The 20,189-nt window shown below is 45.4% G+C and overlaps 1 pseudogene across 1 annotated transcript; it reads left to right on the forward strand.

Annotated features, from left to right (window-relative positions):
• The first annotated feature begins 4,607 nt into the window (after positions 1–4,607).
• LOC311612070 (polycomb group RING finger protein 6-like) lies at positions 4,608–6,172 on the forward strand (annotated as a pseudogene). Its single transcript has 2 exons — positions 4,608–5,182; positions 5,702–6,172. The product of its transcript is annotated as a polycomb group RING finger protein 6-like (transcript).
• Positions 6,173–20,189: the final 14,017 nt, after the last annotated feature.

The following is a 20,189-nucleotide window of genomic DNA, read 5'->3' on the forward strand; positions in this document are numbered from 1 at the left end:
TTATAGTAATCAGTCATTGGCTAACGTTGTAGTTTGTTATTAATTATGTATAATAGAATATTGTAAAAATCAAATTACGAAATTTTTATTAAAATATTTTTTACATACCGTTATATTGTCTGGGTCGCAAAAATATTCATTGTGGGCCGCAAATTTGACATGCTTGATTTAGAAATTAAACAGCAATGTTTTAACCGCCACAGCCTGGAATCTATTGAGCGGAAGAAACTTTTAAGAAGAATCAACAAAATCATAGTACTATAGTATCCTGTCCTGTCATCAGTCACACTCTTTGGTAATAGTGTGTCCACATTTCAATTACCCACCAATCTTGACTGTGGATAGAGACCACGCCTAATTCACCAGGACATCTCCAGCACCTAACACAATGTGTGGCACAGTAATAAGTGATTAATACTTATTTGCCAAGTCAATAAGCAAAGGAGAATATGAACAAATGCCACACAGATGTAGAATCTCACTAAAAGAATTGTTAAGAGAGAAAAAGAAAAGAAAAGAACATTGCTTATATGTACAAAAATAATATCATTTAATAAAAAAATATTTTAAAAAATCAAAAAAAAGAACATTGCTTGATTTTTGGATGAAGATAATATTTTGGCATGTGACTGACCAATGGTTTTATTATTTTACTAGAGGACTGGTGCATGAAATTTGTGCATGTGAGGGGGGACCCTCAGGCCAACCTGCACCCTCTCCAATCCAGGAGCCATCGGGGGAGGTCTTACTGAGGCCCACTCCCCATGGCTTCCTACTCTCCGCAGCGCCTGGCTGATTTGCTGCTGCCGCTGCAATGAAGCTGCCATGGCCCGCTGTCCTCTCTCTGCCTGCGGGGCCTGGGGGCTTCACCACCACCATGGGAATGAAGCTGCCACGCCCCGCTGTCTGTTCTCTGTCCAGCTGGACCTGGTTACATCATCAGGGGGAGGGGGCAGATGACTGCTGGAAGTTGGTCATGCGAATCAGGGCCTTGTGAATACCCGGATGTGGTCATGTGGGCCAAGGGCTATGAGTTCCAGTGACCAGCTGGACCTGGTTATGTCATCAGAGAGGAGAGCCAAGAGGACAGCCTGAAGCGGTAATGTGACCGCTACACTCAAGGGGACAAAGAGCCGCATGTGGCTTGCGAGCCAGTTTGCCATCCATGGGTCTGTGGATAGGCTGGTGGGGCCACCTAATGTAGAGGAGGGTCACAGGGGGTCACCAAAGCCCCACTTCCCTGTGGTCCAGACCCTGGATGGCACCAAAAAGGTCCATGTCCTCAAGGTAGGGCATTTACTGTGAGTGAGGCAAAAGGCTGGCCCTCAGAGCACCCCACCCATTAGTGACACAGGAGGGCCTGGAGTTGGCTACAAGAAGGGAAATGGTTGTCTGGGGATTAACACAGCTCTGGCCTGGATTTCAAATCCTGGCTCCCAACTTGCTTCTATTTCTGCATCTTGTTCTCTTTCTTTTATTTATTAATCCCCAGCTCCTCTACTCAGTGACTGGACCAATTCCTTTTCTGTGCTAGACACAGAAAAGAGATAAAACACCTCCACACCCACAGTCCATTTTGTCTGGGTGTAAGGCCATTCCAGGGTGAGATGCCCCCATGTTGGGGACAATGCAGAGTCCCGAGGCAGATGGACCCCCATGGCTTTCTTAAAAGAGGGCTGACAGCCCCCTGCTTGCTGTTCTCTTGTTGGGATGGAAGACAGCCTATGAGAAGATGGTGATATGGGGCTGTGGATTTTAGGCCTTTAACCCAACTTCTGTTGATTTGGGAAGTCCAGCCTCCGACTGATGGGCAAGAAGCCCAGGCAGTGAGGCTCATTGCTCTGGAGAACAAGGAAGGGTGTCTCCAAAGCAAGGGGGAGGGCCCAGGTGTCCAACTGGATTGTTGGTCATGGGTGCCAGAGCCTGGAAAATACCCAGAAGTGTCCTGTGATCCCTGGGCGGTGGAGGTGGGGGGTGGGGTCCGGTCGGCGGCCAGACATGTTTACGTCATCAGGGGAGGGGACAGAGCTGGGGCAGGGACTGGGGCAGGGGACAGGGAGTAGGGTCAGGGGGCTGAGGGCTGGAGCAGTAGGCAAGGGGCAAGGGGCAGGGGTAGCATCTGGGGCAGAGGCAGGAGCTGAGGCAGGGGCAGGGGCTGGAGGCTGGGAAAGGAGCTGGGGGAGAGGGAGGGGCTGGAGGAGGGGCAGGGGCAAGGACAGGGGGTAGGGCATGGACAGGAAAAGGGTAAGGTGCAGCGGGAGGGGCAGGGGCAGGGGCAAGGGCAGGGGCAGGGGCAAGGGCCAGGGGAGGAGGAGGGGGGGGGACAAGGCAGGGTCAGGAGGAGGGACAAGGGAAGGGACAGAAGGAGGAGCAGGGGAAGGGGGAGGGGGAGTGGCAGGGAGAGGAGAAGGGGAGGGGTCGGGGCAAGTGCAAGGGCAGGGGGAGGGGCATGGGGAGTGGGAGGGGCAGGGGCATGAGCAGGGGGAAAGGGAGGGAATGGGAAGGGGGAGGGAATAGGAGGAGGGGTGAGAAAGTCAGGGGAGGGGAAAGGGGGAGAGAAGAGCAGGGGGAGAGGGAAGGGGAGGAGAAGGGGCCTGGGGCTGGGGTAGGGGCTGAGGGAGTGGAAGGGGCAAGAGCAGGGGGTGGTGCTGGGGATAGAGCTGGGGCTAGCTCTAGGTCTAAGACTAGGTCTAGGTCTAGGTCTAGAAGATGGGCTAAAGGTTGAGGAACACAGTGGATGTTGCAGGAGACTCTCTCGCCTCCATGGCAATGCTAAATATGTCTGTCTGCCACCCGTTGGATATCCTCTGAGAGCTCCAGAACTGTGAGTGGACATGGGCTGAGCTGTGAGTGGACACCTCCAGCACACAAATTTTAATTATCATGTGCCTTGGTGTCAGTCTTTGGGGTTCATTTTGATTAGGACTCTGAGCTTCTTGGATTTGTGTGATTTTTTTCTTGTCATTATTTCTTCAAACAGGTTTTCTATTCTTTGCTCACTTTCCTCTCCTTCTGTTACCCCTATTATGTGGAATTTGTTTTGTTTCACGTCCCAAAGTATCCTTAGGCTCTCATGTTTTTTAAGCATTTATTTATTTATTTATTTATTTATTTATTTATGGATTCTGCTGTGCTTGTGAATTTTTTTCTACCTTGTCTTCTAGCTCACATATAGGTCCTCTGCTTCTTCTAGTCTACTCTTAATGCTTTCTATTGAATTCTTTATAACAGTGATGTCATTTTTCATTTCTTCTTGGTTTTTTTATTTTCCTCATGGTTCTTACATATATAGTTGAATTTTTCTTCCATTCTTTTCAATGACCTTATGATCATTTCTCTAAATTCTTTTCTGACATATTAGTTCCATTTTGATTACTTCCTTTTGTGGTGATGCCTCCTTTTCTTTCATATGCGGGCTGTTTCTTTGACTGCCCATGATCTCTCTTCTCCAGGTGTCTGGTTATGTACCTCTCTCTCCTTTTCCTAGGTGCAATCTGACCTCCTCTGCCAGCCTGCCCTACCCTGCAGGGTTGATCGCCTCCAACTGCTCTCCCTTGCAGACCTGCTCCCTCTAAACTGCCCTTCCTTGCAGGCCTGGTGCCTGACAACTGCCCTCCCCTGCTGGCCATCTTGTGATGGCCATTGTATGTCCACATGGGGCAGGATCTTTGACCACATGGGGACAGCCATCTTGTGTGTTGGAGGGATGGTCAATCTGCATATTACTCTCTTATTAGATAGGATAGAGACCTGGTGCATGGGTGGAAGCCAGCTGGTTTGTCCTGAAGGATGTCCCAAATCAGGATGGGGGTTCCACTGGGGTGTGGGGTGGCCTGAACAAGGGGCCTGTGGTGGTTTTCAGGCCAGGCGCACCCCTGGCAACCCAAGCAGAGGTCCTGGATCTGGAACTTATTTACCTTCTAAAATGAAAACTTTGTAGCCTGGAACAGAGCCAAGCCTCCTGCTCACTCCATGGCTGACAGCCATTTGTTTGGATTTGTGTTGACAACTACCATACTACCGTACTGTATACAGGTAATGAATTTCCTTTATTTTCATTTAACAATAAATGTGTACCATATTCTTCTTCATGGAAAAATAAAACAACGCCTGAAAATAAGACCTAGCACATCCTTGGGAGCAAAAATTAATATAAGACAATGTCTTCTTTTCGGGGAAACAGGGCCCACTGGGGACACCCATCCTCATTCACAGGGCCCCATGGCCTTATCCACTGGACCACTTGGGACCTTTAGGCACAGAACAACACTTGAGAGGTGGGGTGGTAGGCCCCCTTGTGTGAGGAACAGGCCAGACTGGCTAGTGCTGCTCGCTCATTGGTCCAATGAACGAGGGGGCGGTGTTTCTGGCACAAGGGGGCGGGGCCAGGCCCAGAGCTGAAGGCGCTCAAGTCAATGAGGGGGCGGGGCCAGGTGAACAGCTGAAGGCAGTCATGTCAACAAGGGGGCGGGGCCAGGTGAAGACCAGGCAATTATGACTTAAGGCAATTATGACCTAAGAAAGGCCTGTCGGGCGAGCGCCTGCACAGGGCGGCCGGGGTGGCTGGAGCAACTCCCGCGCTATCTCGACCGGTGTCCGACCTGGGCATGGAGGGAGTCCCGGTGCTGACGAGGGCTAACGCGGCCGCCGCCAAGGCAGAGGGAGCTGCAGCCATGCTGTCCCCACGGCCCAACTCCCCTCCTGCCCTCACCCCGGCGCCCGCCGAGGGCGAAGAGGGTCCGCCGCCTCTGGCCGAGGCGGGGGCTCCGGGCTGCTCGAGCTACCGGCTCCCGGAGCTGAAGTGGGAGTGCAGCCTGGGCCGCTTCGTGGAGTAGGACGAGGAGCTGGAGGAGGAGGAGGAGGAGGAGGAGGAGGAGGAGGAGGAGGAGGAGGAGGAGGAGGAGGAGGAGGAGGAGGAGGAGGAGATGAGCCACTTCTAGCTGAGGCTGGAGGGGTGCAGGCAAGAATCCGAGGAAGAGGAAGAGCGCCTGATTAATCTCTCTGAGCTGACCCCATACATCTTGTGTTCCATTTGCCACGGTTACTTAATAGATGCAACTACCATTACAGAATGTCTTCATACATTTTGTAAAAGCTGCATTGTAAGACATTTTTACTATAGCAACAGATGTCCAAAATGCAACATAGTAGTACATCAGACACAACCTCTTTATAACATAAGGTTGGACCGGCAGTTACAAGACATAGTGTACAAATTAGTGATGGATCTAGAGCAGTGTTTCCCAAACTTCTCTCATGATGAGAATCACCTGGTGGAGTTGTTAAAACACAGATTCCTGAATCCCAACTAAGAAGTGCTAAACTAGAATTTTTGGGAACATAGAGGTAAAATTGTATACTTAACTAGTGCTCTAAGACAGATTTTATATACAGAGCACTAAGTTAGGTATGCAATTTTATATGTTCTCAAAAATTCTAGTTTAGCACTTCTTAGTTGGGATTCAGGAATCTGTGTTTTAACAACTCCACCAGGTGATTCTCATCATGAGAGAAGTTTGGGAAACACTGATCTAGAGGAAAGAGAAAAAAAGCAAATGCATGATTTCTATAAAGAAAGAGGTCTAGCAGTACCCAAACCTGCTGTTGCACAGCAAGTCCCATCAAGCAAAGGAAGATCTAAAAAAAGCCTTAGAATTAGTGTTTCGGATTCCACCTGAACTTGATATGTCTTTGTTACTAGAATTCATTGGTCTAATGAAGGCACAGGACATTTTAAGCCATTGGAGAAGTTTGTCCGAGTTTCAGGAGAAGCAACTATTGGGCATGTAGAAAAATTCCTCAGACAAAAAATGGATCTTGATCCACCTTGTCAGGTAGATATCATTTGTGGCGATCACTTGTTGGAGCGATATCAAACTCTAAGGGAAATTCGACGTGCAATAGGTGATGCAGCAATGCAGGATGGTCTTCTGGTCCTTCATTACAGTCTTGTGGTTTCTCCTCTGAAAATTTCTTGATGATTCTAAGAGTATCAGGAGGGAGGAGAGAAACAAAACACGGTGGCTTCTGCAGGCTTGCATCTCACCAAAGATTTTTATAAAACGTAATTGCTGCCATTTTGTGCTAAGACGTAACAACTGTTTTGAGCACCAAGCATCATAATATCTATAAATACAACTTGGAATGCTAGAATGCATCTGTTTTACTAGCAACTATATAGAAAAAGCATCCATAGCTCAGGGGGAAATTTTCAAAGTACTGAATTTTTAAATTTCTTATGATTTCAAATATTTTGATGATGATTTTGGTTCCTAATTTTTTATGTAAATCAGTTACTACTTTCTTCATTGAGCTATATCCCTTTTAAGTTGGTGGTTTGGATTCTGCTCTCTGGGATGGTATCAGTAGGGCAAAAAGGAAGTATGCTTTTAAAATGAAAATTCAAAGCCAGTCTTTGTTAAACTAAACAGACTCCTTAAACAAAGACCAAAACAGTCTGCCACTTTGTAGGTTGCCATCATATTGTGAATATATATATATATATATATATATATATATATATATTTACCAGCAACACTACTAAAGAGATGTTATTCACTTCTAAATGGGATAAATTACCTGTTTGAGGAGACTGTCTCCTATATGGTTTATGGCGCATACCATAAGCCTTCAGTATAATAAAACTTATTTAACATACTTTAGAACAAAGCATGCCTCTTTTGCAACAGATTTTCTACTTTTAGAAAATTAATTTGATTAACATTCATTTTATTTGAAAGTACATAGTCTGATAAACAATACCTTGTAATGGTACTGCTTATGAAAGTAATAAAGATTTTGAGAAGTTTACAGAATACTTACACATTTTTCCTCAGCAAGTCAGTTTCATGTTCATTTTTCCATTATTTGTCACTGGGACAAAGAATACGGGTGTTTGAGACGTCACTCACTTGTATACAGATTTTAGATTTAATATTATTTTGCCTAAGATTAGCATTTTGATAGCTTCATAAAATAAATATTTTGTAGACTCTGTTTCACTACAAAATTTCATATTCTTCATAGAAAAAATAACACTTGGGTAAAGATTGGCAATTGTTTTTATACAAAATTTGTTAATTGTGTATGTTTCTTCTAACATTTAATAAAAATTTTAAAATTAAAATGTATTTTAACCTATAAAAAAAAAAAGGCCTGTCGCCAGGGAAATGGGGAAGGGGGTCCGATCCAGGGAGGGGGGTAAAGGCCTGCTGGCAGTGAGGCCCGCTGCAAGACAGCAGCGACCTAAACAAGGAGGCGGGGGTCTTGGGGGGCTGGCTCGATCATCAGCCAGAAGCAGCCAAGCCAAGAATGGATTGGGGCCAGAGGCAACACCAGGAAGTGGTCCAGTGGATAAGGCCATGGGGTCCTGCGAATGAGGATGCGGGTCCCCGGTGGCCGCAAAAGCCCCATCTTCCCGTGGTCCGGACTGGATGCCAGCAAGAAGGTCCCTGGTCCTCAAGGAAGGGCTTTCCCGGAGAATGGGACTGAAAGGTGGCCCTCAGGGCCCAGCGACCAGTAAATACCTTGTTTCCCCGAAAGTAAGACATCCTCCGAAAATAAGACCTACTTTGAGGTTTCCTTTTGCGTGAAATATGAGGCAGCCCCCGAAAATAAGCACACCCCCTCCCCTCTACCCCCGAAACCCTACGCAAAACATAAGAGTTTTGGTCCACTGAGTCTGAAAGAAATGCAGTCCCAAGAAATTCTCTAGGAAATTCAGGAATTGGATTGTTATGATGATGTTCCAGAAGATGATGACATGATTGTCATTGAGTAAATGAGTAAATTCTTGATATAGCAGGATTCACAGTTTGTGTGGTTTGTGTTGACAAGTACCGTACTATCCCATACCATATACAGGTAATAAATTTCCTTTGTTTTCATTTAACAGTAAATGTGTACCCTATTCTTCTTCATGGAAAGATAAGACAACCCCTGAAATAAGACCTAGAGCATCTTTGGGAGCAAAAATTAATATGAGACAATGTCTTATTTTCCGGGAAACATGGTACCTCAGGAGGGGCGGGTCAGTGCCCCCGGAGTGGAAAGTGGTTTTTGGGGTCTTAACACAGCTCTCTCCCCGATGTCAAAGCCCATAGGGTGGTGGGGGTCGCAGGACACTACGTTGTGAGATGCCCTGTGGTGGGGGTGGTAGGGGCCTCTTAGGCTCATGGAGGCCCATGGCTGCCCGAAATGGGGGGCTGGTCTCCCTCTGCTTGGTGAACTTGGCCCTGGGTGGGAGGCAACCAGTGAGCAGAAGGCTATGTGTCCTTGGGCTTTTAGGCACCCAAGGATCAAGGCTTCCAGAGGTGGGGCCCTAGGAACGAGGGGGCGGTGTTTCTGGCACAAGGGGGCGGGGACAGGCCCACATCTGAAGGTGCTCAAGTTAATGAGGGTGCGGGCTAGATGTACAGCTGAAGATAGTCATGTCAACAAGGGGGCGGGGCCAGGTGAAAACCAGGGAATTATGACCTAGGGCAATTATGACCTAAGAAAGGCCTGTGGCCAGGGTAATGGGGAAGGGGGCGGGGTCCGGGGGAGGATGGTAAAGGCCTGCTGGCAGTGAGGCCCACTGCAAGGCAGCAGTGACCTAAACAAGGAGGTGGGGGTTTGGGGGGCTGGCTTGATCATTTGCCAGAAGCAGCCAAGCCAAGAATGGATTGGGGCCAGAGGCAACACCCGGAAGTGGTCCAGTGGATAAGGCCATGGGGTACTGCGAATGAGGATGTTGGTCCCGGTGGCCGCATAAGCCCTATCTTCCCGTGGTCCGGACTGGATGCCAGCAAGAAGGTCCCTGGTCCTCAAGGAAGGGCTTTCCCGGGGAATGGGACTGAAAGCTGGCCCTCAGGGCCCAGCGACCAGTAAATACCTTGTTTCCCCGAAAGTAAGACATCCTCCGAAAATAAGACCTACTTTGAGGTTTCCTTTTGAGTGAAATATGAGGCAGCCCCCAAAAATAAGCACACCCCCTGCCCTCTACCCTCCAACCCCTACGCAAAACATGAGAGTTTTTGTCCACTGAGTCTGAAAGAAATGCAGTCCCAAGAAATTCTCTAGGAAATTCAGGAATTGGATTGTTATGATGATGTTCCAGAAAGATGTTGACATGATTGTCATTGAGTAAATGAGTAAATTCTTGATACAGTGGGATTCACAGTTTGTCTGTTTTGTGTTGACAAGTACCGTACTATCCCATACCATATACAGGTAATAAATTTCCTTTGTTTTCTTCTTTTCTTTTTTTAATATATTTTATTGATTTTTTTTACAGAGAAGAAGGGAGAGAAATCGAGAGTTAGAAACATCGATGAGAGAGAGTCATCGATCAGCTGCCTCTTCCACGCCCCGTACTGGGGATGCGCCCGCAACCAATGTACATGTCCCTGACCGGAATCGAACCCGGGACCCCTCAATCCGCAGACCGACACTCTACTACTGAGCCAAACCAGTTTCGGCAAAAATCTGCCATACTTTTTAAATATATATATATATATATTATATATATATATATATATATATATATATATATATATATATATATATATTTTTTTTTTTTTTCTCCCCTCCAAATATATATATTTATTGATTCAGAGAGGAAGAGGGAGGGACAGAGAAGCATCAGTGATGAGAATTATTGATTGGCTGCTTCCTGCACACCGCCTACTAGGCATGGAGCCTGCAATCCGGGCATGTGCCCTGACCTGGAATGGCACCGTGACCTCCTGTGCAACCATTGAGCCTTGCTGATCAGGGTCACCCCAATTTCTAAAAGTGTTATTTTTAAAGCGAAGGCTGCACAGGTCGGAAGTGAATGAGCACAGGTTGTGACTTAGTGGAGTGTTAGGTTGTTAGTGTCCTTTGCAGCCTGGTCAGGATGAAGCCTTCGGTGTGTGTTGAGAGCATGCATGTTTGTGTGTGGTGAGTGCTGAGCTGGAGTTGTGGCTAAAATAAATATATATTTAATTGGTTTTAGAGAGGAAGGGCGAGTGGATGGGGGGAGTGTTAGCAGGTGAGAGTGTAGCTATGAGCTCTCATATTGAAGCAGCTAATTAGTGTGAGAAGGAGCGGAAACACTGAGGGTGTAGTGACAAAGACTAGGGCACCGGGACTGCTTGTGCCGTTGAAGGGTCTGCAGGTGACTGAGCATCAGATGGGAGAGGAGAGAGCGTGCGTGCCTCCAGGTCAGGAAACAGCTAGGAGCCGAGTGCCCACACCAGCGGGGTCAGGGTTCCCAGCCCCCCCAATACCCCGGGTTTCCCACCCGCAGCCTCACTTCCCCTTTCTCTGCTGCCTCAGTACCGCCAGGGAGGCCCCATCATCGCGGTGCAGGTGGAGAACGAGTACGGTGCGTTCGCCAAGGACTGGACATACATGCCTTCCTTCACCAGGCGAGGAACCGGCTGCTCTCCGTGCTCCTGCTTCCTTCCTCGGCTGCCTCTGAGTCAGCTGCGGGCCCTGGTAGGCTCTGCGGGTGTCCCACGGGGGAAGGAAAAGGGGGTTCACTCTGTTTTCTCAACAGGCCCTGCTGAGCAGAGGAGTTATGGAGCTGCTCTTGACCTCAGACGCGGAGAAAGATGTGCTCGAAGGCAGCATAGAAGGAGGTACGCACTTCAGCTTATTTTCAGGGAGCATGGAAGCACTTCACCCCCAGTTTCAATTTTGAACAAGCGTCAGAAAGAACCATGCCAAAACAGGTTTGGCTCAGTGGATAGAGCGTCGGCCTGCGGACTCAAGGGTTCCAGGTTCCATTCCAGTCAAGGGCATGTACTATGGTTGTGGGCACATCCCCAGTAGGGGGCGTGCAAGAGGCAGCTGATTGATGGCTCTCTCATCGATGTTTCTAACTCTCTATCTCTCTCCCTTACTCTCTGTAAAAAATCAATTAAAAATATTTTAAAAAAAGAAAGAACCAAGAATATCTATCTATATCTATATCTATATCTATATCTATATCTATGTCTATGTCTATGTCTATGTCTATGTCTATGTCTATGTCTATGTCTATGTCTATGTCTATCTCTATGTCTATGTCTATGTCTATGTCTATGTCTACGTCTACGTCTACTACGTCTACGTCTACATCTATATATCTATATCTATATCTATATCTATATCTATATCTATATCTATATCTATATCTATATCTATATCTATATCATCTATCTGCCTAGATAGATATAGATATAGATATAGATATAGATATAGATATAGATATAGATATAGATATAGATATAGATATAAATTGTTTTTTTTACGGAGTGGAAGGGAAAGGGATAGAGTTAGAAACATCGATGAGAGAGAAACATCGATCAGCCGCCTCCTGCACACCCCCTACTGGGGATGTGCCCTCAACCAGGATACGTGCCCTTGACTGGAATTGAACCTGGGACCTTTCAGTCCACAGGCCAATCCTCTATCCACTGAGCCAAACCATTTAGGGCTAGAATCAAGAACATCTCTGAGGCCTCTCTTTGCCATGCATGTTAAAGTGGACCCTGGAGAGTTGGTATCGCTCTGAGAACCCAAGGTCAAAGCGAAGAGTTCCCATAGCAACACCATCCTTCTCCTCCATCCTGTTTTCCTTTGACAACAGCTGCGAGGGAGCTCTTCTGTCCGCAGCCCACCTTTCCATATTTATTTATTAGTACTTAAAATTATCGGGGTGACATTGATTCACAGAACCACACAGGTTTCAAGGGCACAACTCAACAAAACACCACCTGCATGCTGCATAGTGTGCCCATCGCCCCAAGTAAAGTCTCTTTCCATCCCCATTTTCTCCCTTTGCCCACCTCCTCTTACCCCCAGGTCTAATTCCTGGGCCTAATCAATTTGTGTGATCTTGGCCTGTTCCGTTTCTCTGCACAAAATATGATTAATTTTAACTGTCCTTGCAAATGCCCAATGACAGCCCTTTGCACGTTACAACATGGGTACAAGTAGCATCTCATTACCTCACTACTCAGCACAACTTTCTTCCATGTGCAAGACATGGGCCTCTGTTCCTCCCCTGGCAGCAGTTGTCCCAGGGCCTCCTGCAGCTTCTCTCCCTTCTTTCTACAGTGCTGGCCACCATCAATATAAACTCATTTCAGAAGAATACTTTCATGCACCTTGAGACAGTGCAGGTAAGGATGTCTTAGAGAGGAAGAGTCATAGCCCCTTCGTCTGCCATGACCCTCATGCCTCCACTGTAACCTGTACAGCTGGTGTTTGATGAGGATAGGAGGCTTGACAAAGACTATACAGCTTTTCCCCTGAGGCCTCACCTAGGTTCCAAAGCATTTTAGGGAGTTTATCTGTTTCATCGGGGGGAATAAGGAGGACATTCTGCTTCTGTCCCCTCTGTTCATGGAGCACCTAATGGAGATGACCAGAGGAAGGGGTTAGTTGTGATTTTGATGTGGCCCAGGGAGGGGGAGAGTGGAACTCCCTCTTACACGCCATCTTGGATTCTTCTGGATGATGTCCTTAATGGACAGTATAGTTCAGTGGCTGCTCATTTGGCTCAGCCCTGGACTTGAGTGGAGTCTCTGGACCTTACCAGCACGTGACCTTGGAGCTTCAGTTTCCACGTGAGGAATTGCAGTTGGGTCTTTGTGGTTCCAAAGTTGTTTCTGCCCAGGCCAGCTTCGCGTAGGACCAGGTTGGGAATTACAGAAGGCGATCGTGATGTTTAGGGAAACGGAGGAGCAAGAGGTGTCACGGGCTGACTTGGAAAAAAGTGAGAAGCCCAAGTTCCTCTGACTCTCGTCCGTTGCATTCAGTGTTTCTGACTTTTTCTTCTTCTTTTTGTCTGACTTGGTGTTTCATTTGGTTTGCTTCCAGATAGATAAGCCCATTATGATTATGGAATACTGGGTCGGCTGGTTTGACACGTGGGGAGGTAAACACAAGGTTAAAAATGTGGACGGTAAGTGTTTCTCAGCTTTTGGGCCGAGCAGAGGTGCCCCGGGTCATAGGTCATTCACACCCTGCTCTGCCAATCCATCCGCTCATTCAACCACGGCTGTCCATTCAACGCATGGTTGGGACGGGGGCGTGGCTAGGCCTGACGGTGCCCTGGTGAAAAAAAAAATCACCTGGTTCCTACCCCAGGGAGCTTGTGCTCTGGTGGAGCTGACAGATACGTAAGAAATAAAACACTCACTTCCTGACAAGTGCTGAGGCAGACAAAGAGGAGGCAGGGATAGGAGAGAGGGGGACCACAGAGGGGCGTACAGGGGTGATGGAGGGTCTCTGAGATAGGACACCTCTGAAGAAGGGGATGCATTTACCAACATTATTTTTTAAAAATGTATTTTTATTGGTAGAAGAATGGAAGGGAGAGGGAGAGAGAAAGAGAAACATCAGTGATGAAAGAGAATCATTGATCAGCTACCTCCTGCTCACCCCATACTGGGGATCGAGCCTGCAACCCGGGTGTGTGCCTCTGACCAGAATCGAACCCAGGATCCTTCAGTCTGTAGTCCAACGCTCTAGCCACTGAGCCAAACAAGCTAGGACCATTTGCCAACATTTTTTTTTTGTTGTTGTTGTTAAATATATTTTATTGCTTTTTTATAGAGAGGAAGAGAGAGGGATAGAGAGTTAGAAACATTGATGAAAGCGAATCATCGATCAGCTGCCTCTTGCACACCCCCCACCGGGGAAGTGCCTGCAACCAAGGTACATGCCCTTGACCGGAATCGAATCTGGGACCCTTCAGTTTGTAGGCCAACGCTCTAGCCACTGAGCCAAATGAGCTAGGGCCATTTGCCAACATTCTTAGTCATCTCTGGGAAGTTCGCAGGCCATGGCTGGGGAGTTGGCACATGCGTGGCAGTCATTATCAGAAGCCGGCAGTGATGGTTGAGAGGGTAGATCCTAGAATGCTAGGCTGTGCAGAACCAATGCCAATCCAGCTAGGAGTGTTTCCCATTGCCCTTCCTGGGACTCTGAGCCTGCTGGGACCCTGGGCTCATCCTCCGCTTCACTCTCCTCTTCCTTCCATCCTAATTGCCCAGCTGTGCTATCGATGCCCTTCTAGCAATCACCATTTGTTTTGTTGTTGTTGTTGTTTTGTGTGTGTGTGTGTGTGTGTGTGTGTGTGTGTGTGTGTGTGTTTTTTGCTTTGTTTTGTTTTTTTTTACAGAGAGGAAGGGAGAGGGTTAGAGTCAGAAACATCCATCAGCTGCCTCCTGCACAACTCCTATTGGGGATGTGCCCGCAACTAAGGTACATGCCCTTGATCAGAATTGAACCTGGGACCCTTCAGTCTGCAGACCGATGCTCTATCCACTGAGCCACACCTGTTAGGGCTAGCTATCACCATTTGTAATCTCTCTCTCTCTCTCTCTCTCTCTCTCTCTCTCTCTCTCTCTCTCTCTCTCTCTCTCTCAGTTCAAGTCAAAGCGTCAATGTACATGAACTTTAGGTCCTGGGCAGCCCCATCTACTGCAATGATAGCCTGTTGGGGGCATTATGAACATCACAGAAGAAAGATATGTAGATCAGAAAATCCTCAATGCTCAGCATGGATTATGGGTCAAGAACTCAGGGATACCAGAATATGTTTTTGGAGCCTCCAGCACCCCCACTGCCGGAGGGGGGCCAAACCGGTGATCACTTGCCATAGCTGGTGATGACGCTGCTGTACTCCCCAAAATCCATGGCCCCGTTGATGAACCCGAAGTTGGTTCCCCCGTGGAACATATGCGTGTTGAAGGAGATCTCGGATTTGATAAATTCAGACATGGTCTTTACAACAGCTGTAGAGGCGAAATATAGGAAGGAGAGAAAAATTGAAAGCTGTGGATTTGAAAAGATGAATGCACCTCCTATGTTCGTGGCAGCATTTTTACCACAGCCAAGACATGGCACCTGAGAATGTTCATCTGTAGACAATTGGAAAGAAAACAGATAGTACGTATATACCTGGAATGTTCCTCCACCATGAAAAAGAATGAAATCTTACCACTTGCAACAACATGGGTGAAGCTAGAGGGTGTTATGCAATCAGTCAGATGGAGAAAGACAAATACCATATGATTTCCCTTCAGTCGGGAGGGAAGGAAGGCTGCCTTGGTCATGGGGTTCATGCTGAGAGCTGAATTCCAGTGTTTGATTCTCTTTTGTCCAGTAATTCAAGCTCATTCATTGTGAATTCCAAGAGCCCATTCAGCATTTTTCCATATATACCTGCTCTATCAATGTAATTCCCCCCCCCCCCCTATTTTAAAGACTATCCTACTTTCACAGCTCTTTGAATTCAAATTCTTGGTATTTCAACATGGCACTAGAGACATTAAGGTTCTACAAATGTCTTTCAAGTGTTTAAGCCAAATTCCTAGATATTTTCCTGGTCTGTTATTTTGAGTTCTGAGAGTTTTCCCATTTTCATACAGATATGTCAGCTCCAAGAAAATGCAAGTTTCAGTATTTCACCCATCTTCTTTCAAATATGCCAACACATTCAGACTGAACTATACATGTAGCCAGTATCCAACTCAGTTCTTGATATTCCAGTGGTAAAATACTGTCTTTCAGATATTAAGGATCTATGAAAATGAATTCCCTACTATTTCAGGCAGCTTCCTAAATATTTCCCTAGTCTTTCATTGTGACTTCTCAATGTTTGACTCACATTCCTTCAGTCATTCAAACTCATTCATTGTGAATTACAAGTGTTTATACAGCGTTTTGCCAAATATATCAGCTCTATTTGTAAATTATTACTACTTTGAACACTAGATTGACTATCATTTTTTATTTCTAAGCCTTTTGAATATTTTATTGTGATGTATTATTATAGCTCTATGTAAAGGAATTCATGTTTCACCAACTTTCTCCTTAAACCAGAGAAGTGAGTGCAATACTGTTTACCTTTCCTCTCTGCCCACACTCACTTCTCTGCTCTTTGAACACCATTTCCCAGCGACTAAACAGGGTCCTTCTGATGATAAGCCTCTATGAACATGTATTTCTAGTCTTTCAGGAACCTTCCTAAATATATCCCTAGACATTCTCTGTGAATTCTTAGTGTTTGATTCTCTTTTATCCAGTGATTCAAGCTCACCTACTTACAGGTTAGAGTAGCAGATAGCCAACAGATGTGAGTATGCAACACACTCAGTTTTTTTTTTTTAAAATACTTTATATACATCAGTGACAGGATATAGTATATGAAGGGTATCATATAATGTGGGAAATAATAGAAATAGAAAATGCATATTATACAAATCTACAAAACCGCTATTATTCACTGAAAAGTAGCACTAAACTGTAAAATATAGTTGGGATACAAAGATATATATTGATAGCTTTTCTTTTTTTAATATTTTTTAATTGATTTTGTACAGAGAGGAAGGGAGAGATAGAGAGTTAGAAACATCGATGAGAGAGAGTCATCGATCAGCTGCCTCTTGCACACTCCCTACTGGGGATATGCCCGCAACCAAGTTACATGCCCTTGACCGGAATGAACCTGGACCCTTCAGTCCCCAAGCCGATGCTCTATCCATTGAGTCAAACCGGTTTTGGCAGATATATAGCTTTTCAATTTCAAAGCAGAGTGTAGTAAGGTGAATGTACAATGGGGGTAAGTCTGCTAAGGAAAGCAGGAAGCCAATAGCAAGACATTGCAAGAAAGACAAGCAATGCAGTGCAAAATAGCTTTAAATTTCACATAATAGTTAGAGAACAAGTAAAAACGACTTTCAATGGCAGGATATAGTGTAGAAAGGGTTTCATATAATGCAGAAAATCTGTAAAATAGAGCAAATACATATTAATCCACTCTTTCAAACCTCTATTATTCACTGAAAAGTAGCATTAAACTATAAAACATAATTGGGAGACAATGTGCATAGCTTCTCAAGTACAGATAAGAGTGTAGAAAGAGCTGAAACCGGTTTGGCTCAGTGGATAGAGTGTCGGCCTGCGGACTGAAAGGTCCCGGTTCAATTTCGGTCAAGGGCATGTACCTTGGTTGCGGGCACATCCCCAGTAGGGGGTGTGCAAGAGGCAGCTGATCGATGATTCTCTCTCATCGATGTTTCTAACTCTCTATCCCTCTCTGTAAAAAATCAATAAAATATATTTTTTTAAAAAAGAGTGTAGAAAGATGTTCATACAATGTGGGGAAGTCCCATGAGTAGAGAAGAAGGCCAATTATAGGACACTGCAAGAAACCACTAATAATTCAAAGGACATATCAGTAAAAAGGACAGAATTGTTAGAGAACAAGTGATAGAAACATCTCAATGTCAGTATATAGTATAGAAATGGTTTTATACACTGCAGAATATCCTTGAAATAGAGGAAATTCACATTAAATGAGTCTTTAAAACCACTAGAATTCACTGACAAGTAGCACTAAACTGTAAAACATAGTTAAACAGAAAATGAATATAGACTCTCAAGTTCAGAGAAGAGTGTAGAAAGGTGTATGTACATTGTGGGGAATTCCTATAAGTAGAGCAGACCAATTATAGGACACTGCAAGAGACCTCTAATAATTCAGAGGAAATATCAGTAAAAAGAATAGAATTGTCAAAGAACCAGTGGAAAAAAGATCTCAAAGTCATTATATAGAAAGCGTTTTGTATACTGCAGAATATCTTTGAAATAGAGCAAATGCACATTAAACCAATCTTTGAAACCAATAGAATGCACTGACAAGTAGCATTAAACAGTAAAACATAGTGGGAGACAAGTGTATATAGCTTCTCAACTTCACAGCAGAGTGTAGAAAGGAGTTTGTACAATGGGGGTAAGTCTGGTAAAGAAAGAAGAAAGCCAATTGCAGGACATTGCAAGATAACAATAGGAATTGAGTGCAATATAGCAGTAAATTAGACACAATAGTTAGAGTACAAGTGGAAAAGACTTCTCCATGTCAGGATATAGTATAAAAAGGGTTTTGTATAAGGAAGTAAATCCATGAAATAGAGCAAATACACATTAAACCAGTCTTTGACAACTATATTATTCACTGCAAAGTAACCTTTTAAAAATATATATATTTTATTGATTTTTCACAGAGAGGAAGAGAGAGGGACAGAGAGTTAGAAACATCAATGAGAGAGAAATATAGATCAGCCGCCTCTTGCACAGCCCTTACTGGGATGTGCCCGCAACCAAGGTACATGCCCTTGACCAGAATCGAACCTGGCACCCTTCAGTCCGCAGGCAGACGCTCTATGCACTGAGCCAAACCGGTCTTGGTGCAAAGTAACCTTTAAATTGTAAAACATAATTGAGAGACAATATGTATAGCTTCTCAAGTACAGAGAAGAGTGCAGAAAGGTGTTTGTACAATGTGGAGAAGTCCCATGAGTAGACCAGAGGGCCCATTATGGGACAATATAAGAAAGTGATAATAATTCAGAGAAAAGATCTGTAAAAAGGACAGAATTGTCAAACAATCAATGGCAAAAAAATCTCAAAGTCAGTATATAGTATACAAATTGTTTGCACAATGCAGGATATCCTTGAAATAGAGCAAATGCACCTTAAACCAGTCTTTGAAACCACTAGAATGCTCTGAAAACTAGCATTAAACTGTAAAACATAATTGGGAGACAATGTATATAGCTTCTCAAGTACACAGGAGTGTAGAAAGTTGTTCATACAATGTTGGGAAATCCCATGAGAAGAGCAGAAGGCCAATTATAGGACACTGCAAGAAACCACTAATAACTCAGACGAAATATCAGTAAAAAGGATAGAATTGTCAAAGAACCGGTGGAAAAAACATCTCAATGTCAGTATATTGTATACAAATGGTTTTTACAATGCAGAATATCCTTGACATAGAGCCAATAGACATTAAACCAATCTTGAAACCACTAGAATGCATTGACAAGTAGCATTATACTGTAAAATGTAGTGGGAAGGAAAGTGAATATAGCCTCTCAAATTCATAAAAAAAGTGTCAAAAGGTGTTTGTACATTGTGGGGAAGTCACATAAGTATAGAAAAAGTCTAATTATAGGACACTGCAAGAAACTACGAATAATTCAGAGGAAATGTCAGTAAAAAGGACATAATTGTCAGAGAACCTCAATGTCAGTATATAGTAAAGAAAGTGTATTATACGTTGCAGAATAACTTTGAAATAAAGAAAATGCACATTAAACCTCTCTTTGAAACCACTTGATTGCTCTGAAAACTAGCATTAAACTGTAAAACATACTGGGGGACAAGAGTATATAGCTTCTTATTGGCACAGAGGGAAGTTTGAGGCCTGGGGACGCTCTGGTACCTCACCTGAATATCTTGGTTAAGGAATAGTTGTTGGAGTAAGGCATAGAGATCTAGTCATCTGATACAACTCTGTGTTCCAGGTTTGTGGCCTGGGTAGCAGGTGGGCCTTTTAGGGCCCGCCATTGATGTCTGGGACCCGGATGTAGGTCTGAGCCCTGGATGTAAGTCTGGGTGCTCAGGCATGGGGTGGCCACTTGGGAGCGTTATAGGTCCAGGTGGGAGGTTGGGGCAAGGGCAGGACTTCGGGATGATGAAATGGTGGTCAGGACTAGCCTGGTTATTTGGACTCCAATTAAAGAATAGGCCCAGGCTTCTAGTATGGTTCCCCGAAATGGCCTTCTGGTCCTCACCAGAATGGACTGCAACCAGGAGGTAGGTCTGGGCCTAGAAGGGAGGTCTGGGTCCTGAGAGGGAATTCTGGGCCCCTGGGGGGCGGTGTGGTATCTCACTTGTGCATCGGGTAGTCTGGGTTAAAAATTGAGAAGTACACCCAGGATACAAATCTGGAATCTGTGTTTGAGGCATGGGTCCTGGGATAATTTTCTCAGCCCCGCCCTCATAGTCTGGGTCCCAGATGTAGCTGTGAGCCCCAGGTGGAGCTCTGGGTCCTGATTAGTCAGTTCCTGCCCGGAGGGCATTCTGAGGCCTGGGTACGCTCTGGTACCTCACCTGAACATCTTGGTTAGGAATAGTTGTTGGAGTGAGGCATAGAGATCTAATCACCTGATACAACTCTGTGTTCCAGGTTTGTGGCCTGGGCCCCGGGTTGGCTTATGAGGCCCCACCATTAAGCTCTGGGACCCAGATGTAGGTCTGAGCCCCAGATGTAGGTCTGGGTGCTCAGGCATGGTGTGGTCACTAGGTGGCGCTATGGGCCCAGGTGTGAGGTTCTGGGCAAGGGCAGGACCTAGCGATGGATGATGAAATGGTGGTTAGGA

The sequence above is a fragment of the Pipistrellus hanaki genome, assembly GCF_964339955.1.
Source record: "Pipistrellus hanaki genome assembly, chromosome: 17".
Lineage (NCBI taxonomy): Eukaryota > Metazoa > Chordata > Mammalia > Chiroptera > Vespertilionidae > Pipistrellus > Pipistrellus hanaki.